At 42.2% G+C, this 17,655-nt stretch overlaps 1 protein-coding gene and 1 long non-coding RNA gene across 5 annotated transcripts in view; one reads left to right on the top strand and one right to left on the bottom strand.

The window, feature by feature from the left end:
* pacrg (PARK2 co-regulated) overlaps nt 1-17,655 on the bottom strand; it is a 290,834-nt gene that overhangs the window by 164,339 nt on the left and 108,840 nt on the right. The window lies entirely within an intron of this gene.
* Nucleotides 211-5,235, top strand: LOC138741879 (uncharacterized). The gene is made up of 3 exons (XR_011343841.1): nt 211-299; nt 1,734-1,903; nt 4,964-5,235. It is a non-coding gene; the product is annotated as an uncharacterized lncRNA (long non-coding RNA).

The raw sequence follows: 17,655 nt of genomic DNA on the forward strand, positions 1-17,655 counted from the left end.
GAGCTCACAGTGTGAAATCTGGGCTTGAACTGGAGAGAACCCAATCTTGCTAGCGAGCTGACAAGTGCCAGCAAAATAATAACCATTTAAAAATAAACAAAAATTGAAAAACATAGTGGTATTACACAAGGCAAACACAAGTAGGACAGATTGATTGATAGAGTTTGGACAGATATACTGAAAACATTTCCAATTTTGAATAGAACAGCACCAGCAGGGCAGCACGGTTGACGTAGCAGTTAGCGCAATACCTTTACAGAGCCAGTGATCGGGACTGGGGCTCGAATCCTATGGTGTCGGTAAGGAGTTTGTATGTTCTCCCCGTGTCTGCGTGGGTTTTCCCCAATGGCTCCGGTTTCCTCCCACATTTCAAAATGTACAGGGGGTTGTAGGTTAATTGGATGTAAATTGGGCGGCACAGGCTTGTGGGCTGAAATGGCCTGTTACCTTGACGTATGCTTAAATTTAAAATTAAAATTTAAAAAAATGCATTTTTGTTCTTGGGTTCAGTATGGAGTCAGTTACAGTCACATGTCCTATTGCTTATGCACAACGGTAGGCGAGAGAAATCATGGAAAGTATGGTTATTGCAAGGATTGCATCTCATTTCATGGCTGACTTACAGGTTCCAACCACTGTAATGTCATGACTGGAAACAGATGCACTGAAGGCGTGAGATCAGAGTGCGTGTCTTCTCTACTATTCGTATTTATGGAGTTTAAACAAATATTTAAAAAATCATAGTGAAATGCAAGCTCCAAACCAAAGGAAAATTCATCTGTGGACTAATGTAGAAGGGGCTGTATGATGAGCCCCCTTTCCAAAATTCTATTTAATGAACTCAAATTGTGAAGTAGAGAAGAGCACACATGCAGTGCTTCACTGAGAGTGAGCAGTAATGATCCAAGAACAAACGATATATGATCTAACTCTTGATGGCTGGTCATTTGATGGAGTCAATGCATGAGATGCCCCCTTTGCTGTTGCATTTTATTTCTATGGAGCATAGAATATTACAGCACAGTACAAGCCCTTCAGCCCACGCACGTTGAGCTTACTCAACAATCTAAACCCCTACCTCACACCCATAATCCTCTACTTTTCTTGTATTCATTTGCCTAGGAATCTTTTAAATGTTCATATTTTACCAGCCTCGACCATCACCCCTGCAATGCATTCTAGGGACCCACTGCACTCTGTGTAAAAGCCTCTGACAATTTCCTTTCTTTCTTCCCCTCATCTTGTACAGATGTCTTCTCCTCATGTCACTCCAGGAAAAAGGCACTGGTTGTCTACCTGTGCCTCTCAAAATCTTGTAGACCTCTATTAAGTCTCCTCTCGTCCTTCTTCGCTCCAAAGAGCTCTGCTAACCTTACATCATAAGACACATTCTCCAATTCAGGCTACATCCTGGTAAAACTCCTCGGCAGCCTCTCCATAGCTTCCACATCCTTGCTGTAATGAGGCAACCAGAACTGAATGTAATATTCCAAGTGTGGTCCATATTCCAAGTTCGATTTTTATTTAGTTTGCAGTCACCTAAAGTCATGTTTTCTAGATTCTTAAAGTATTTTGGAGTGAAGCAGGTAACTTAATAAAGGTAAAGATTTTATTACTACATTTAGAATGTAACATACATGAAATTCTTTAACTTAAACTGCATTTACTTAAATTGCATTGGCTTCATAACTTTGCAGAAAAGTCTGCTCACAAATGGGATCATCTTCTCATAGATATCCAGTGTGAATAATCTGACACAACACTGAAGTTAACCATGAGAAGCTGAAGGGACTCAGCAAGTCAGGCACCACCCAAGGAGAGAAATGATCAGTTGACACAGGTTAGCTGCTCAAAACACAGAAATGCTGGAGGAACTCAACTGGTCTCGCAGCATCCATAGGAGGTAAAGATATATAACTGACGTTTTGGGCCTGAGTCCTTCCTAAGTTATCTGAATCTGTAAACTTCTGTGTTTCAGAGGTTACCTACTTCCTATTTTCTTCCAGGCACTGTATCAGGTCACAAATAATACTTTTTTGTAATTCATTTGTGTTTATCTTAACTTTTTGGAAACACCTGGCCTGATTGCAGGAACTTTTGCTCAGTGTGGACAGTTTTTGAATGGCACGATGTCTGTGAACAGCAGGGACTGTGGGTTTTATCCAAATGGCAGTTGGACACCACCAGGTCACAGTGATTAGGAATGATCTTCAATCCAAAGCATTGTGCCTGAATGACAGCAGAGGCTTTGGGACCGACCATGGGGCTGCACAGTTAGTGTAGCAGTTAAACGCAAAGCTACTACAGCACCAGTGACTGGGGTCCAAATCCGGCGCCGTCCATAAGGAGTTGTTATCCTCGTGTCTGCATGGATTTCCTCCGGGCACTCCGTTTTCCTCCCACCCTTCAAAACATAAAGGGTGATAGGTTAATTGGGGTATTTGGACGGCACGGACATGGGCTGGAAAGGTCTCTAAATCTAAATTAAAATTATATTAAATTAACTTTTAAACGCATTAGTAGTATGCAGAAAGTGAAGGACTTCCAATTTGTTCTCATCTCCATACTTTGTGCAAACCTTTACATAATATTAATATTTACAAAGAAAGAAATTGTAGCCCAGGACATCACAGGCAAAACCCTTCTCACCATCGAGAACATCTACAGGGAACACTGCCATCGGAGAGCAGCAGCAATCAGCAAGAATTCACACCACCCAGCACATGCTCTGTTCTTGCTGCTGCCATCAGGAAAGAGGTCTAGGTGCCACAAGACTCACACCACCAGGTCCAGGAACAGCTGCTCCCCCTCCACCATCGCACTCCTCAACAACAAACTCAATCAGGGACTCATTTAAGGACTTACTTTTACACTTCATTGATTTTTTTCCTTGCTGTTCATTAACATTTTTTATTTGTTTATATGTTGTACATTGAGTACAGCCTTTTTGCACAACCAATAAGCAGTAATTCTGCCTCGCCAAGTTGTATGTGATGTACATGTCCGTGAACTACTCTTTGCAGACGATGCCGCTTTAGTTGCCCATTCAAAGCCAGCTCTTCAGCGCTTGACGTCCTGCTTTGCGGAAACTGCCAAAATGTTTGGCCTGGAAGTCAGCCTGAAGAAAACTGAGGTCCTCCATCAGCCAGCTCCCCACCATGATTACCAGCCCCCCCACATCTCCATCGGGCACACAAAACTCAAAACGGTCAACCAGTTTACCTATCTCGGCTGCACCATTTCATCAGATGCAAGGATCGACAATGAGATAGACAACAGACTCGCCAAGGCAAATAGCGCCTTTGGAAGACTACACAAAAGAGTCTGGAAAAACAACCAACTGAAAAACCTCACAAAGATAAGCGTATACAGAGCCGTTGTCATACCCACACTCCTGTTCGGCTCCGAATCATGGGTCCTCTACCGGCACCACCTACGGCTCCTAGAACGCTTCCACCAGCGTTGTCTCCGCTCCATCCTCAACATCCATTGGAGCGCTTACATCCCTAACGTCGAAGTACTCGAGATGGCAGAGGTCGACAGCATCGAGTCCACGCTGCTGAAGATCCAGCTGCGCTGGATGGGTCACGTCTCCAGAATGGAGGATCATCGCCTTCCCAAGATCGTGTTATATGGCGAGCTCTCCACTGGCCACCGTGACAGAGGTGCACCAAAGAAAAGGTACAAGGACTGCCTAAAGAAATCTCTTGGTGCCTGCCACATTGACCACCGCCAGTGGGCTGATATCGCCTCAAACCATGCATCTTGGCGCCTCACAGTTTGGCGGGCAGCAACCTCCTTTGAAGAAGACCGCAGAGCCTACCTCACTGACAAAAGGCAAAGGAGGAAAAACCCAACACCCAACCCCAACCCACCAATTTTCCCCTGCAACCGCTGCAATCGTGTCTGCCTGTCCCGCATCGGACTTGTCAGCCACAAACGAGCCTGCAGCTGACGTGGACTTTTTACCCCCTCCATAAATCTTCGTCCGCGAAGCCAAGCCAAAGAAAGAAGACATGTATGTACTCTGACAATAATTCTGAAATCTGACTTTGCTTAAGTTCTTAAAATGAAAGGAAATAGAAAATAGTTTTAGAAACACAATAGAATATTGAATATAGAGTTATTTAGAGGCAAGAGGCTGCACTTCGATTAGCTGTAGAAATTGGTCAAACTTTGGGCTAAACAAATTCTTTGGTTTGCAGGTTTGCAACTTCATTCCACCCGGACCATGGCCCCAGAATCCTGCAGTATAGTTTGGGCAGATATTGAGACAGGATGTAACTTCTTCACAGCACTGTGAGCCTGGAATTTTGACTCACAATGCGAGGTCAACTGCCAGCAACAACAGCCATTACATCATGAATCAGACTGACATCTGGAGTGTGCACTTGCTCTGTTAGAAGAGTTAAATCTTGAAGTGGCAGTTCACCGGGTGGACTGCCTCTGTGCTACTGAGTACAGAAACCCGGGCATCTGTGTGTACTTTCTGTTTATACCAAGCAAGAAATCTTCATGTTACCTTAATGCCAATTTTAACTCTTCATTGGCCCACTAATGGTTAATTCGAGTCATTATTTTCAAAGCAATTATTGTAATAATGGGAGATGTTTATATTTACTTGCATGACATGAATATTGCTGTTGTGGCCAGATTTTGCTAAAATGAATGACTGACTAGATTGTTTTTGGTGCAGTTAAGATCAGCTAGTTGAGTGGTATCACAGTTACAACTTGCATTCAATATTTGCAAAACTAAGACACTGATTGTGGACTTCAAGAGGGGGAAATCAGGAGAACACAAATCAGCAGTGGAAAAGGTAAAGAACAAATTCCTGGGTGTCAACATCTCTGAATATCTATTCTGGGGCCTTCATGTCGATGCAAACATGAAGAAGTCACGGCAGTGTCACAAGTTTGAGGAGATCAGATATGTTAACAGAGACTCTTGCAAATTTTTACAGGTGTACTGTGGAGAGTATTCTGACTGGTTGCACACTTGGGTATGGAGGTGCTCAGGACAGGAAAAGTCTACAGAGGCATTTGTCTTCACTCCATTAAGGACATCTTTAAGAGGCGGTGTCTCAAGAAAGCAACTACTATCTCCAAGGAGCCTCACCACTTAAGCCATGCCCTCTTCTCACTGCTGTCATCAGGAAGGAGGTACAGGAGCCTAAAGGCACATATCCAATGTTACAAAAACAGCTTCTTCTGAATGGAAAATGAATCTAGCGACACCACCTCACTTTACTTTCTGCTCCAATTATTTATTTTTAAATATTATATTTACCAAACTGTAATTTATAGCAATTTTGCACCTGAAATGCAAAATATTGCTGCTGCAAAGCAACAAATTTCATGACACATGTTCATGACAACAAACCTGAATCGGATTCTGATTCAGTTACATTGGTCGGGATGGGAAAATCACACATACCCCTACTAGGGCGAGCAATGACTGTTTCTTGCACTTCAGAACACCCTCAATATTTTGCGACTGTTATTTATATTCTGCTTATATTTATTCCAGATAATATTGTTAATTAATTGAACTACCTTTCCTCAGCTGACGTGACAATATTTGAAACCTCTTCTATGGATCACAGGGCCCTAGGTTACTAATAGCACATTTACCAGATTATGAAAGGTTTATGTACCATTTGTTTAAACCCACAAAGGTATAAATACAAACCACAGACATTTTCAGTTTCTTTACCCTATTCCGTAATAGGCAGATAATATACTGGTGGTATTAGTTCATTGACGTGGTATTAGTTCATTGGTGGTATTAGTTCAACCTATAATATACTGGTGGTATTAGTTATTCATCTGTTATTAGTTATTCATCTGTAAACCCTTCATGTCACAAAGGAGACACAGAAATAATGTCTCTTCCTCTCTCCACAGATGCCATCTAACCTGCTATTTCCAGCCTTTTCTGTATTATTTCAGGTTGCAACTTTGCCTTCATTTGGAGCATCTGCACACAGAATTCTCACTAGCAGTTCTTCTCTGAAGCACCAGCAAAGGCAAATAGGTTTTGTTATTTTATTATTCTTTCCATTTTAAAAAAAGACTACCTATAAATTATGAGAAGTGCAGAGGAGTGTCATAGAGTTTCACATGAAAGAAACAGGCCCTTTGGCCCAATTTAACCCTGTCATCCCACGCTTCTGAGCTCATCCTGCTTTTGCCCCGCAAACTTCTGAACCATTTCTATCCAGGTATAGGGTACTTGCCCAAATGTCCTTTAAATGTTGCTTTAGTATATGCCTCCAAGTGGACAAGGCCATCAGTAATGCCATTTTACTGAGCAGAAATGTGTACCTAGAATCAGTATTATTGAAGCTGAATCTACATTTTCTGTGATGATTCAGGCATGCAACCTTGATCCAAGCTTTGCATTTGTGGTTTGAACATCTGCTCTTTTAATTTCTTCAACAATCTGTTTTCTATCACAGCAACCTGCCACATGCCAATGTTCAACAGAGGTGCTTTTATGGTATGGATGAACATCATAAACATCTGGGTTCAGAATTGGGTTGGTCCATTTTTTATGCAAAGGGTGAGATAATATAATGTAGCTATTGCCATATACATTGTTTAACGAAAACTAAAAGAGTACACACTAAATTCAATTCAAAAGAGATAACGAATACAAAGAGAATATAGATAATAAGTATTAACAGTTCCTGTCGAGCAAGAAATAAAACTAGCATAAAAGGACAGCAGGGTTGGCGTAGCAGTCAGTGCAACACCTTTACAGCGCCAGTGATTGGGACCGGAACGGGGTTCTAATCTCACGCTGTCTGTAAGGAGTTTGTACTTTCTCCCCGTATCTGTGTGGGTTTTCTCCGGGGGCTCCAGTTTCCTCCCACCCTTCAAAAACATACTGGGGTGTAGGTTAATGGGGTGTAATTTGGGTCAAATTGGCCTGTTACAGTACTGTATGTCTAATTTAATAGTGCACACAGTCCTTTTGTGGTGTTGTAGCCACGAGTGGTGTAACAATGGGTGGTTCACGAGCCTGATCGCTGTTGAAAATAAACTGTTGTTAAACCTAAGGGTGTTGGTCTTCTAGTTTCTATACCTTCTGCCTGAAGGCAGCAATGAGGTTGTGACCAGGATGATGGGGGTCCTTGGCATTGTTGGTTGGTTTCTTGAAGCAGTGCCTCACATGGGTGTCTTCAATTGATGGGAGGTTGGAGTCCAGGATGGACCTGGCGATGTTTGCTACTTTCTGCATTCCTGGGCTCTCAAATTACCAAACCAAGCTGTGAGACAACCAGCCAGTGTATTTTCCCTGGAGCACTTGTTTGAGAGATTATCTGCCAAATGCCAAATCTCCTCAGGTCAATTGGATTTCAAGAGATAAATTATCAATGGAGCAACATCTCATTTATTCCACCTTCAGATGACACACCTGAGAGGGATCTAATCTCTGGAAATCCCCAGCCAGCTCATCTTCACAAGAAAAGGATCCACTATTACTTTCTCAGGGATGGACAATGCCTTGCTGGTGTTGCTTTTGTCCCAAGAACAAAACAAAAAGAAACATGATGGACTTTGCGGTGGGTTTGCAACACTGCATTCCTGCTGAACGATGTAGCTCAATGTCAGTTTGCTTCTCAGTAACTTGAAGCAAGGCAAAGATGTGCAAAATGGAGTCATCCTATGCAGTAAGTTCCACTGTGTACCTAGTGTATCTCTGGGGAGCACGTTTGGAAGAAAATCAGAATAAGTAATCGGACAGCTTGGCCAAATTCAGATGGTGTTTTTTTTCTAAAACTTAAGCAGTGTTGCAAACAGTCTAAGCTACTCAAATGGTTTTGATTAAATAGACTCTTGTTGCAAACAACATAAACATGCTTCTCTTATCTTGTTCATGCATGAACACCAAAACTGACTGAGCACACTCATTACATCCATTCATCACTGTAATTAGCCATGATCATAGCCATCCTGTTCAAATGAAAATGGAAAACTGGTAGCTTCACTAAAATGCATCTTGTCAATGGAGCGAAAAATGAAGTGAAGCACCTTCTGAATAGTCCTTCAGAAACCACCTTTATAAGGTGGATGAATTGAGCACATAGTTCATTGCACAATGACGACCGCAACTTTGTTACATCTCACTGACCACAGTGCAACTCTGCAGCAAATTACAAAAGTTCACTCTCGATCAATCCACAACTTGCTATTGAGTTTCAACGCTTCCCAAAACAAAAATGTGCCTTACACCACAAGCTGTTTTATAGGATGCATATAAAACAGCCAAGCAGTGGTATCAGACAAAGTTTTCCAATTTTAACTGTGTAGAAATTTACATCCCACCAGCTTGTGCCGACTGCATGACTTAAAGTTGCAGCAAAACCACCTTTTGGTTAGGCTGAGCATTGTGTACAATTGTGGTTGCCCCATTACAGGAAGGACTTTGGAAAGGATCCAGAATAGATTTACCAAGATTCTGCCTGGACTAGCTATGGGGAGAGATTGGACAAACTTGGGTCGTTTTCTCTGGGTTGTGAAGGTACTGTGAAGATATGCCAGAGTTTAGACCCAGTGAAGGTACAGCAATGTTTCCAATTCTGGTTGGTATCCATCTTAGAATAAACTTACAGGTATTGTAGTTGGACTTCTGATCAGATGTAACAACTTCTCCTCTTCACTGATAATCAAAACAGTCATACTTCAAGGATGTGTGCTAGCCCACTGCTCTACTCGCTCTACACCCATGACTGTGTGGCTAGTGTAAGGTAAAACATCATGAGATGGGAATGTGTAGGGAGTTACCCTGTACAAGGCTGTAACAAGAAGGGGAGGTGTCCTTGTACTCCTGTTAGGTAAAACATCATGAGATGGGAATGTACAGGGCTGTAACAAGATGTGAATGCATCCTTGTACTTACAAGATAAGAGAGACATTGATGGATTGAGAGACAGGAAGCTAGCAGGGAAAGGATAGCAACAGTTTTAGTCATTGGACAAGTAATGATATGATGATGTTCTAAGCACATATCCAAGGGTATAAAAAATCACCAATTTGCTGATAACGGCAGAATGCATTCTCCGACTAACATGGTTGGTCGCAAGTGTTACAATCCGGTAATAAAGAACAGAGAACCCTGATTTCGACTCAGCCTGGTGTTTGTCTCACTCATTCATGAACAAAGCAGACCTAACACTAGGTACAATTCAAATGCCACCTACAAATTTGCACACGACACGACGTTGTCAGCAGAATCATAGATGGCAATAAGGAAGCGTTTAGGAGTGAGATAGATCAACTAGTTGAGTGGTTTTACAATAATAACCTTGCCCTCAAAGTTAGCAAAACTAAGGAATTGATTATGGGTTTCAGGAAGGGAAACCAGGAGAATACAAACAAGTCCTCTTCTTTGAGGGATTAGCAGTGGAGAGGGTGGGAAACTCCAAATTCCTGCGAGTCAATATTTCTGAAGAACTATCCTGGGATCATTATGACAATACAATCGTGAAGAGGGCTCACCAGCTGCTATATTTTGTTAGGAGTTTGAGGAGATTCGGTATGTCACCAAATGTGGTGTGTGGCAAATCTCTACAGGTGTACTGTGGAGAGCATTTTGGCTGGTTGCATCACTGTCTGATAAGGAGGTGCCAATGCACAGGACAGGAACAGGCTGCAGAATTCCCTCCATTAAGGACATCTTTAAGAGGTGGTGCCTCAAGCAAGCAGCTGCTCTGTTCAAGGACCCTTTTCTCACTGAAACCATCAGGAAGGAAGAACAGAAACCTGAAGGCGCACACTCGATGTTACAAACACACCTTCTTCCCCTCCACCATCAGATTTTTTTGGACAATGAACCTATGGACATGATCTCACTTTTTCTCTTTTTTAAAAAAAAATCTTGTATTTACAGAATTGTAATTTATAGTAATTTTGCACCTTGTACTGCACAATACTGCTGTCACATAATAAAAAATTTTGTGGCACATGTTCATGACAATACATCTGATTTGATTCTGCTTTTTCTCTGATGTCAGAGGTTGATTGACAAGATGCAATTGGAAAATTTTGCGGTGTAAAATTTTGTGGCTAGTTGAGACCATTACCGCAATGTAGGAGGATGTGGCATTGTGCAGTGTTTTCTGAACTTTGACTGTTTGCCACAAAAAGCTTGAGTGGTTTATATTAGTGTGTGTTTATGTTGTCTAACTGCCAAACCCATCAAACGAAAGTGTTGATTATTTAAGATGATTCACTTCAATATTCTTTATTGCTCTGTATCTTGTGTACAAAATTAGCGATGTCTCCAAGCATTATAATCTTTCTGTGTTTTTGAAGGCAGCAGTATTTGCTTACTCCATGATTTACACCTGACAAAATTACTCACATTCCACTGAGCCCTAACTCCAAGCTGGCATTTAGTGTTTAATTTTAGCAGGCAGACCCTGGAGCCTGCTGTTGGGAGCAGGAAGACAATTAGATCATTTTACTTGCTGACAAAAAGCCACAAGTTGCATCTTTCAAAATAGTGTGCCTGAGCCTCATTGTCCAATAACTGCATGATAGATTTGGAATGGAGGTTACTGCTGCAAGAGGCTCGCTTAAAGATGAGTTTGCAGGGGTGGGGTATGCTCGTTTTGTTTACACTTCCCAAAGGAAGAAATGGTGGGTGAGTAGCCAGCATTGTGAGTTCCAATGCTGAGGGACACAGTGAGACCTGGTGCAGCTAAAGCGAGGGAGTTGAGGGGAAGGACCATGGTCTAGAGTCCTCATTTTACCAGGCACTGAGGGGCTGAGACCGAGGGGAAGTCCTTCAACCAACAGAGGGGGAAGAAATAACAATGGTGGTAATGGAGTAAATGGGGGAATAAATGTAACAATGTACATTGATGGCAATGTATAGCTATGACTGACATTCTCAGTGTAAAAATACGGTTTTCTTGTTTGGAAATAATTGATTGTGAATAAAGTATATTTTGATTTTAAAATTGTGTGCAGTATGTATGTATAGTGTATGGTGAGTGGGGACAGTCATCCACCTCTTTGCTGAATGCAGATTCGCCAAGAGTCTGTGGAGAAAGATGCAAAGGTCCTTGTGACGGTTCATCCCCAGCAACTGAGTCACAGAGGACTCTGATCTATGGGCTGTTCCCGTAGATGCACACAGAGTCAGATCCCGAATGGCTGGAAGACCATTAAGATGCTCTTTGGTCTTCCCAAAACCTGTTGGTCTTTCAGCACACGGAGATGTGGTGAGGGAGTGAAGCCGACCGGCATATTCCAGGCTGCAGGAGTACTTGCTGAGGGGCACTCTGAGGCTTGGTGCAGTCAACACTAGAGTGCTATGGGGAAGGACCACAGTCCAGAGCTCACCCATTATCAGGCATCGAGGGGCTAAGACAGAGGGGAAGCCTCTCAAACAACACAGAAGGGGATCTACAAGGTGCCTCAGTGGAGGCAATGGTGTATTTAGAAAACAAATGTAACAAAAACAATATGGGTTTGAACAATTTTTTTGTAAATAATATTTTGTGAATAAAGTCTATTTTCAGGAAAAAAGTGTGCAGGGTAACATGTTGCCATGGCACCAGATCAGTAATCTAAAGACTTTGGCAGACAATCTAAGGCAGAACCTCAAATCCCACCATAACAGCTAGGGAACTTGGATTCAGATGAATAAATCTTCATTTTTTTTTTAGAAATGTCAGTAAATAATAAAAAAAACTGTCATTAAAAAATCGTCTTTTAGGGAAGATCATCTTTTGTTTTACCCAGATTGGCCTGCCCATGTCTCCAAACCCACATCCATGTGCTAAATCTTCATGGTTCTTTGATATCTACTAATAAGGCACACAGTTCATGAACAATTGGGATGGCATGCTTAGCGTAGCACTTAGTGCAATGCCGCAACAGTGCCAACGATCAGGACCAGGGTTTGAATCCCACGCTGTCTGTAACGAGTTTGTATGTTCTCTCCGTGCCTGCCTGGGTTTTCCCTGGGGGCTCTGGGTTCTTCCCACCATTTGAAATGTACCGGGGGGGGTGTACATTAATTGGGTGTAATTGGGCCGCACAGGCTTGTGGGCCAAAATGGCCTGTCACCGTGCTGTATGTCTAAATTAAGAATAAAGGCTGTCCTTGGCAGGGTTGCCCATAATCCTGTGAATGAATAAAGGGAAAAAAAATCCTGTACAATTTTCTCACACCTATAAATCTATGAAGTCATGTAACTCATCACAACCCATGGTTTCTTCACCTTAAAGAACTTCCTGCTGGGCGCTAAATGAGGCTGCTTGCACTCTAATTGGTTAAGACGCATACCATGCGGCGGCAGGGAAGATTTTCCACTTCCAAATCACAACTGGAAATCTTATCACATACATCTTGAGAAGCACACTGAGGAAAAACTTGAACAGGAGCTAGCCCCAGGATTAATGTTCATCTATTCTTAACAGTTTCACAAGGTGAGTGAGCATTGGGCATTCCTGAGTGAGCTCTTTAAACTTCCTTGGCTACAAGGAGAGAACTGGAAGTTATGCAGGAAATAGTGAGGACTTCATTTTAAATTTGATTTAGATTTAGATTTACACGTACAGCCCTTCCGGCCCACAAACCTGAGGTGCCCAAAAACACCAATCAACCTACAAACCCCATACGTTTTTTTGAAGTTTGGGAGGAAACCGGAGTGCCTGGAGGAAACCGACAAAGACACAGGGAAAAAAAACATACAAACTCCTTCCAGACAGCAGCTCATTCGAAACCAAGTCGCTGGCATTGTAATGGCGTCACGCTAACTGCTACGCAAGCATGCCCAAAACTAACACTGAATTTCATGTTCTCCACATGAAAATCAACTTTTTAAATCCTATGCAACTTGACAATATTAGGTTATTAGATTGGTTTATTAACAATATGTTTACTGTCATACACATTGTACACTGCAGATACCAAAATTCTTACTTGCTGCAGCCGAACAGGTGCTTCATTAAAAAAAGACTGCTATCAGACATGATTTGAATTAAAAAAACAATAAGTACAAAAGATAGAAAATAAACCTGCACAATTATCCTAGAGCAAATATGTAAATAGTAAAAGGGAAGTAAGAGATAAAATTGGTCCAATAGAGAATCAGAAAGGACAAATGTGTGAGGAGCCAAAAGAGATGGGGGAGGTCTTGAACAATTTCTTTTCCTCTGTATTTACTGAGGAGGAGGATATTGAACTGTGCAGGGTAAAGGAAGCAAAGGGGAGACTATAGTGATTAAGAAGGAGGTAGTACTGGAGCTTTTGAAACATGTAAAGGTGGATAAGTCTCCAGGTCCTGACAGGATTTTCCCCAGGACCTTGAGAGAAGTTAGTGAGGAAATACCGGAGGCTCTGGCAGTGATTTTTCAAATGTCATTAGAGACGGGTATAGTGCCGGAGGATTGGCGTGTTGTGCATATGGTTCCTTTGTTTAAAAAGGGTTCAAGGAGCAAGCCTAGCAATTATCGGCCTACAAGTTTGACGTCTGTGATAGGTAAATTGATGGAAAGCGTTCTTATAGATAGCATATATAAGTACTCAACACGGATTTGTGCGTGGAAGGTCGTGTTTGACCTATCTTGTTGAATTTTTTGAAGAGGTGACTAGGAATGTTGATGAGGGTAGAGCAGTGGATGTTGTCTATATGGATTTCAGTATGGCCTTCGATAAGGTTCCACATGGGAGATTAGTTAGGAAGGCTAAGTCCTTGGGTATTAATTTGGAGATAGTCAAATGGATTCAACAGTGGCTGGAAATAGTAGTAGATAATTGTTTGTCAGGATGGAGGCCGGTGACAAGCGGTGTACCTCAGGGTTCGGTATTGGGACCGTTGCTGTTTGTCATATATATTAATGATCTGGAGGATGGGGTGGTAAATTGGATTAGTAAATATGCAGATGATACTAAAATAGGGGGAATTGTGGGTGATGAAGAGGGTTTTCAAAGATTGCAGAGGGATTTAAACTGCTTAGAGGAGTGGGCAGAAAGATGACAGATGGAGTTTAATGCTGATAAGTGTGAGGTGCTCCATTTTGGAAAGAATAATCAAAGCAAGACATATGTGGTAAATGGGAGGTCATTGAAGAATTCAGTGGAGCAGAAAGATCTAGGAATAACGGTGCATTGTTCCCTGAAGATAGGAGCGCATGTGGATAGGGTGATGAAAAAGGCCTTTAGTATGCTTGCCTATATAAATCAGTGCATAGAATATAGGAGTTGGGAAGTAATGAAGAAACTGTACAAGGCATTGGTGAGGCCAAATTTAGAGTACCGTGTGCAGTTCTGGACACCGATTTATAGGAACGATATTAACAAGATCGAGAGAGTGCACAGAAGATTTACAAAATTGTTGCCTGGGTTTCAGCATCTGGAATACAAGGAAAGATTGAGCAAATTAGGTCTTTAATCCTTGTAACGTAGAAGGCTGAGAGGGGATTTGATAGAGGTGTTTAAGATAATGAGAGGGATAGATAGAGTTGATGTGGAAAGGCTTTTCCCATTGAGAGTAGGATACAAGAGGTCATGGGTTGAGAGTTGATGGGCAAAGGTTTAGGAGTTACATGAGGGGGACCTTCTTTACTCAGAGAGTGGTTACTGTGTGGAATGGGCTTCTGGGAAAGGTGGTGGAGGCAGGGTCAATTTTGTCATTTAAGAAAGAGTTGGATGAGTATATGGATGGGAGGGGGATGGAGGGATATGGGCAGGGTGCTGGTAGGTGGGATTAGAGGAGGGTACTTGGATCAGTGCAGACTAGAAGGGCCATATTGGCCTGTTTCCATGCTGTAATTATATGGTTATATAAGAAAAAAATGATTGCAAGTGTGCAGATAGTCCTTCTGTGGTGTTGGAACACTCCCTGAATAGTAACAGAGGGATGTTCAAGAGCCTGATAGCTGTTGGAAAGAAACTGTTCTTGAACCAAGAGGTGCCAGCATGCAAGTTGCATTGGCAAATTGTCATATCAGTTAATGGGATTGGATGTTATTAGAACCACTCATGTTAGGTGGATGCTGTTAGAAGCAATTGTATCAGAGGCGATAAAAACTGATTGTATCATTTCAAGGAAAGGCCATGTGACCTCTAAATTGAGCTGATGGTTTCAGTTATACTGAAAAAAATTAATTTTTGTTTGCCTCCAAAGTCTTTAAACTGTTTAAAGTCAACGTTCTATTTTTCCTTAAAGAAATCTTTTGGTGCTTTTTTTTTAAATTTGCAACTTACTTTTCAGTACACTGAAGTACTGGAGAACCAGGTCACATTGCATTCATAGAATGTAAGAGGTAACTAACATTTCAGGCCTGAGTCCTTTCTCGGAGACCTTGGTTACCCTTTACTTCCTACAGATGCTGTGTGAGCTGCTGAGTTTCTCTAGCACATTTGCATACTGCACTAGACCCCCAGCATCTGCAGGGTTTCTTGTTTAACTTGCATCTTATTTTCACGGTCAGCGTGGCATGGCGATTAAGTCATTTACTGGCAGCCAGGGTTCTGTAACATTGACCCAGTCTCACTATGATGGCTGGGGAAATTAAATAAACCTTAAATTAAAAAGTAATAGCTAATCCCAGTCTCTTTTCAATGGCAATTAGTGTGAGCAATAAATGTTGACATAGCCAATTACACTCAGAACCTGTAGCAGGGTAAATAGAAGAGAAAAACAAGGTTTGTGCCTTAAAGATAAAGTTCACTGGCCTAACTGAAGTAACTGGTTTTCTTTGACCATTCTTTTCCTCCCTCCAGCAGGTTTTCCCCAGCCTTTGAAACAGATACTTTTTTTGCTCATTGGGCTCAGGCCCAAAACATCGGTAATATATCTTTACCCCACCTCCCATGGATGCCGTGAGACTGGCTGAGTTCCAGAGCGCCTGCAGACTTTTGTTTTCCAGTATTCCAGCAGGTCGTTTGCTGCCAAAGATTCCAGCATTTGCAGCCTCTGGTGTGTCCCTGTTTCAATTCACTTCTGGAAGTGCTAGGGGTTTAAACTAAAATGCAGTTGAACAAATGGTTATACCCTTTTTAAGATGTTGCGAAATCATCATTAAGACCATAATTAAGGCCTCATGCCCAAGGCGCTGCTTATATATCTTTATCTTTGCTTCATAGAGTGCACTATTTGACCTATTGAGTTTCTCCAGCTTTGTTTTTACTTTCAGCTATGGTGTCTGGTGACTTTTATGTTTTACTCTCATCAAGACGTCAATATTTGGGGGTGAGATGGATCACTCGCTTCCACTCACGGGATGATAACCACACAGGAACTAGGGCGAGACCCTGTGCTGACTTTATTAAGGAGTCAAAGTCCATCGAGACATGTGAAGAGCAAGACCACATTCAGTAGATTGCTTATGTTCACGAATATTCTGCAGTCAACGTGGCAATAATGTCATCGAGGAGCCAAGCGTTAACTGATTGCTTGGAAGGGGCATGAAGGGAAATGTCCCAACAACCCTATCGGTCAAGAGACATTCCAGATGAATTCAAACTGATGGCCTTGCCGCGAGCAATGTACTACAACACTCCACTGGGACAGCAGCTCTGGCTGAGCATCTGGCAAGTGAGAAAGCAAATTCAGGAGAATAGAGCAAGTCTCATCAATGGTCACTGTCTCTTTTTCATTCAACTGAGGTCATTTCAAATTAATTCCAAAACTACAATGCAACATGAACACGGGCATAAATTATCAGCTGACGGAGTGGAGTTCAATATAACAAGAGGCACAAGGACATTGGACTTTGCAATGGTCTCAAGAACTCCACATAGATAGGGTGGAAGTGCATGTTAGAGAAATGGGATGCAGCGTCTCCACGACACTTTCTCCAACCTTTGTCATAAATTACCCATAAACACGATTCCAAATGTGATCAATGCACTCTCAGATGAAGTTGAGCAAATCATAACTCAAGTTATGTGGCGCGTGGAGTGAGACACTGTAATTGTAGTGTCTACACAAAAGTGCTGGTGGAACTCTACAGCCGCTGACACATCCATAAGAGGCAAACGTTTCGGTCCTGAGCACTTCTTCAAGGTATGAACAAAAAGCAGGCAGGTGCCTGTATAAAAAGGCTGAGGTGGGGGGAGGAGGGAAGAAGGGGCAGCAGGAGAAGCATAGATCAACAGCTGTGGCCATAGAAGGGCAGGAGAGAACAGCTAAGAATGGATTGTGGGAGGGGGACAGCTCTGTGAGTGCAGAGCTGGAGACAGAGGGGGAGGGAGAAAGAGAGAGAGAGAGAGAGTGAGATAAGGGAGCTGGAGGAAAGGAAAGAAAGGGATAGGTTACGAGAGAGACGGGGTGGGCAGGGGGTACTAATAGAAATCAGATTAGCCAAAGTTAATGCCATCTGGTTGGAGGGTGCCAAGATGGACTATGAGGTGCCCGGTATCTGGACCTCACTCTGAAATGAGAACAAAAATAATGGGTATTTGTCATCAGTAACAACAGACAAAGGTACTTGCTTTGCATCATCCTAACCCTAGACTTCTCCGATTAAAATAAACAGTTATGTTTTCAATGAGTAAGACACCAAGGTTGAAGTAAAAACACAATGTAGCAAAGATAAAGATACATAACCAACGTTTTGAGTATGAGCCGTTCATCAAGGTACAAGCAAAATGCCATTGAACAGAGACTGGGATTAGCTATTACTTT

The sequence above is a fragment of the Narcine bancroftii genome, chromosome 8 (assembly GCF_036971445.1).
Source record: "Narcine bancroftii isolate sNarBan1 chromosome 8, sNarBan1.hap1, whole genome shotgun sequence".
Lineage (NCBI taxonomy): Eukaryota > Metazoa > Chordata > Chondrichthyes > Torpediniformes > Narcinidae > Narcine > Narcine bancroftii.